At 47.1% G+C, this 4,022-nt stretch overlaps 1 protein-coding gene across 5 annotated transcripts in view; it reads left to right on the plus strand.

Annotated features, from left to right (window-relative positions):
* The window catches only part of FILIP1 (filamin A interacting protein 1), a 108,177-nt gene that overhangs the window by 83,455 nt on the left and 20,700 nt on the right, over positions 1-4,022 (plus strand). Inside the window, exon 1 of one of the 5 annotated variants that reach the window (XM_017731070.1) lies at positions 22-148. The exons of 3 other annotated variants lie outside the window; for them this stretch is intronic. The gene's annotated coding sequence lies outside the window, so the exon portion shown is untranslated. Of the gene's footprint in view, positions 1-21; positions 149-279; positions 499-4,022 lie in introns of those variants that run through there. One more of the 5 variants, XM_017731071.1, reaches the window with a different exon arrangement.

The following is a 4,022-nucleotide window of genomic DNA, read 5'->3' on the forward strand; positions in this document are numbered from 1 at the left end:
CGCCCGCCCGGGGGGCGCGGAGCGCAGCCTCCCCTGGCAGCAGCGGCACGGCGCTTCCCCGGCGGCGGCGCGGAGCCGCCTCCCGGCATTTCCCTCCTTGGTTGCTGGTTGCTTGAAAAAAAGAGAAAAAAATACGTCTAGGTACAAGGTAAGAGAATTTTTTTTTTTATATTGTATTTTTAATTTGAGCGCCGCTAATTGCTGTGTACATGCGCAATTCGCTGGTTCAGTGAGCGCACCGAGCATTGGCGTAGGTGCGGGCGGGAGGGAGCGAGGCTGGAGTGTGCGGGGAGCGGACGCGCCGGGATGCTCGGCGGCCCCGGCTCCAGGCGGGCTGGACGGAGCAGGACAGCGCTGAGGGCCCGGGCCGGCCCCCGGGCAGATGTAGCGTTGGGCTGGAGCCTTGGAAGGTGCACCTGGTGGGGCTGTGCTGTGCGGCTTCCCCTCCCGGGCAGCGCACCGAGGGGTCAGGGAAGGATAACCGCAGCCCGGAGACAGGTTTGGTAATTCTCATCTCTCAGCTGAGCGCTGCTTCGCCTTCGCTCTCAGATACTGTGTGCCTGCTTTCTGTGCGTCACCCCTCCCTTCCTCTGACCTCCGGAATTAATGTGGGTACCTTAACTGGGGGGCTCTGAAAAAATGCCTGTCCGGTTGTGATACTGTTTTGTAGTCTGAAAGGATGTCGGTCGGGTTTTGTTCTTAAAAGATCTTTGGTGTTTTTCTTATGTAAACAGTGTGCTAGAAAGGTGGGGGGGACACTGAATCTAATAAGTGTTCTTATTCCAAAGTACTACGTTTAGTCACTGTTCAGTTGGAGTAAGACACTTTCAACACCAATGAACTATTTCAGTAAACTGGATTTTAATTTTTACAAAATCAGTGTTAGAAGACAAACTGTTGTAGATTACAAGCAATGTGTCCTCCTAAGGAAGAACACATTTCCTTTACTTCCAGTATATTTTGGAACCTATCATGTAGTTTAGAAGTAGCAAGAATATTAATTTGCTTGTTATATGGTTTGATACAATCACTTTCCTAAAGTTAATTCAGCAATGAAGAACATGCACCTTTTTACACTTTGAGTTTGTGTATTAGGTGGCCTCAAAAAATTGTCTTTAGGTTTACTAGAACCAATGACTTTTATAAACAAGCTTGTATTTGTTTTCAGAGTTGACCCTGAGATAAACTGAACAAGAAATTAGAAAGTTCTGTAGTAAGGTCATTCAAACATTTTTCTCATTCCTTACCTTTAAAATGTAATGGATAGAAAGGGGAAAGCAACACAGATGTGCTTTATTCCTTTTCTTGCTATGGGATCTGATCTCGTTTACATATTTCTTCTCCCAGATGAGATGGATATATGGGAAGTAGTGAAGCTGATGTTTTGAAAGTGTGACCTAATTGCCTAATTTAAGTCTTAGGCCCGATTGTTTTGTTTCCTAGAGAGCCTGACCATCTTTTGGCTCTCTTTGACTTCAGCTGAAGTTTTAAGTACTCAGAACTAGCAAAATTCAGCCTTTGGGTATCTCAGCCTGGCCCCAAACACGGAAGCACTGGGAAGTAGTCCTGACATGTGGAGGATTTCCCAGTGGCTCTAGAAATAATCTTCAAAATCAGCTGTTGTACATTAAACAGGAAAAAAAAAGGGAACTTCTTTATTGAGTTAAACCACCTCTTGCTGGTTTTTGTTGTCCTGGGATTCCAGACTCTCACATCACTTAATGGGCAGCAGCTTTCTAGCTACCACGAGGAAGTTGTCCAGTCTCTCTAACTCTGCATATGCAGTAGCAAACTTTGGGTTTGAAGTGGAAAGATAAGTTTGCGAAGGCATTTGCTTTCCCAGTGGCAATTCCCTTGGGATTGCTGTTTGAGTGGCACAGAAATGCTGTTGGCCCCTCAGGAGGAAGCAGCCTTCATCAGCTGTCAGTCAGCTGATGAGTGACCAAGTCCTCATTACTTGCCTTAACCCCCACTTACTGGCTATCCACGAAATGGGATAGAAGTCATCACACCTCGTAGCAAGAGACTTTTGGGAATGTAAATGGCAAAATAAGGTACTACAGGAACGATAAGTCACATGGCTTTGTGCTAGAGCAGCAATGAGGAACTCTGTGGATCTCCAGGCTGTGTATGAACTCAATTTATAAGGTCCTCTAGAGACCTTACCTGCTTGCCTCCTTCCCATCCTCTTTCTCCTAACTGCTGTTCCTCCTGCTGCCAGTTTTGATAGTAGGAGAAATAGCTCTCCACCTCTCCAGATTGCCCTCCACATTAGTCCCTCCTTTGAATGCTTCATTAAACACTGGGAGACACCTTGGGAAGCTTGGCTTTGTTTGTTTGCAGAGCAGGGGGCTAAAACAGGCCAACACAGCTGAAATGAGGTGCTGAAATGTTGATGTGTTTGCAAACTATGGGAGCAGTTTATGGCCTTTCAGGGCATCCTCTGGCTTGCCCTGCTTTCCCAGGGTTTCCCTGCATAGATGAGTGCCCATTTCTATGCTAGAGGTGGAAAAGGCTGTATGAGTACCTGTGATGTTTTCTCATCTTGATGGAAGTACAAAGAGAAAGGGAGATGCACACACTGGTATAATTTTCAATAAATGTTTGTGGGGTTATTCACTTTTGCATGCTCTTTTTTAAACACTTGGAAGTGAACGTTTTTTTGAGGGGAGCCATGACAAAAGAAATGAAGCCACATCTCTGGAGGGATAGAGTTGTAGCCATCAGCATCCCATTGCACTTCTGTTGATCAATTCATAGCTTGGAAGAGGGAAGGGGAAGCAGAAAGATTGTGCACTGAAACACTTCAGCACCAAACCTAAAGGAAGGAGGAGAGTGACAGCCTGGTTACTGCCCATCCACTCCTGCATTCCTCCTTGCTGGCTGTTTCCAGCACACCATTCATGAAAGTTGTTAAAACTAATTCCATAGTTGCTGTTCCTCCAGTCTGATGTCTGCTTTCTCTGCAACTGAGATTGGTTGTTGAAAGTCTTCAGGCTCCTGCCTCCCCAGCACGGCTGCCAACAGAGCTCTCCTGCTGCCCTAGCGCTGCCTGGTGTGGCTGTGAACGGCTAAGGCTGATGGGGATCCGGGAGAGGCAGCTCCCTGTGCAGCAGTGACCATGTCAGGTGGCATCAGTGGCTTCTGTACTCCAGCATCCTGCACCATGTCGGTCAGGCATCTTTCTTTATAGAACCAAATCGGAACAGCATCGTCCTGGGGTGTTTGTTTTCAACTGAGGCAGTTAACAGTTTGCGCACAGTCATCATGCCTAAGGGTTTGCTGCTTATTTGTACAGTACTGCAAGGGATAATGTGACTGTCTTGAGTACTGGACCTGTTCTTCAAATACTGTGGGTAGGACAGATAGCAAGGAGAGGGAGAGACCAGCAGGACCCCCATGGCAGCAGAAGACCATGTGTTCAGGGACTGGCTCGGGCTGCATGCCTTGACATGGAACTTGTGGTAAGCCGTGGGGAAAAGAGGTGCCACACAGGCTGCAGCAGTGCTGTCCACAGAGGAGCAGGCAGTATGGTCCCTCTCTTGGCAGGGAAATGGATCACATCTGCATGTTTCCCTGCTGGGATCTAGATGCCAAACCCTTGAGACTCTTACTGATGAATGCGGGTTATCCAATTGTGTCCAAACATTTCTTCCCATCTCTAAAAAAACACAAACCAAGACACCACATTCAGGGACTGGGCTAGGGGTATCAGATTGTTGGATTATCAGTGTTTTGGCTGTATCTAATGTTTCATTATTAAGGGTTTTGTTTTGTTTTGTTTTGATTTTGATGCTGAATGTGGGTGCTTTCAGCCTCTTGACAATCCAGAGTGCAGTTGCTTTGGCTAACACGTTGAAGACACTGGTGCTGGGTGTCTGAGGGGCTTTTAGTGTTGCATAGGAGCACATGTAGATCAGTGTTACTTATCAAATGTTAGCAGCAGCAGTAAGATGAGAAGCCTGATAGCAGCAAATCTGCTGCGAGGGTCAAGAGGGGACAACCTCACCTTGCAGTCCTGC

Source organism: Corvus brachyrhynchos, unplaced genomic scaffold (assembly GCF_000691975.1).
Source record: "Corvus brachyrhynchos isolate BGI_N302 unplaced genomic scaffold, ASM69197v1 scaffold234, whole genome shotgun sequence".
Lineage (NCBI taxonomy): Eukaryota > Metazoa > Chordata > Aves > Passeriformes > Corvidae > Corvus > Corvus brachyrhynchos.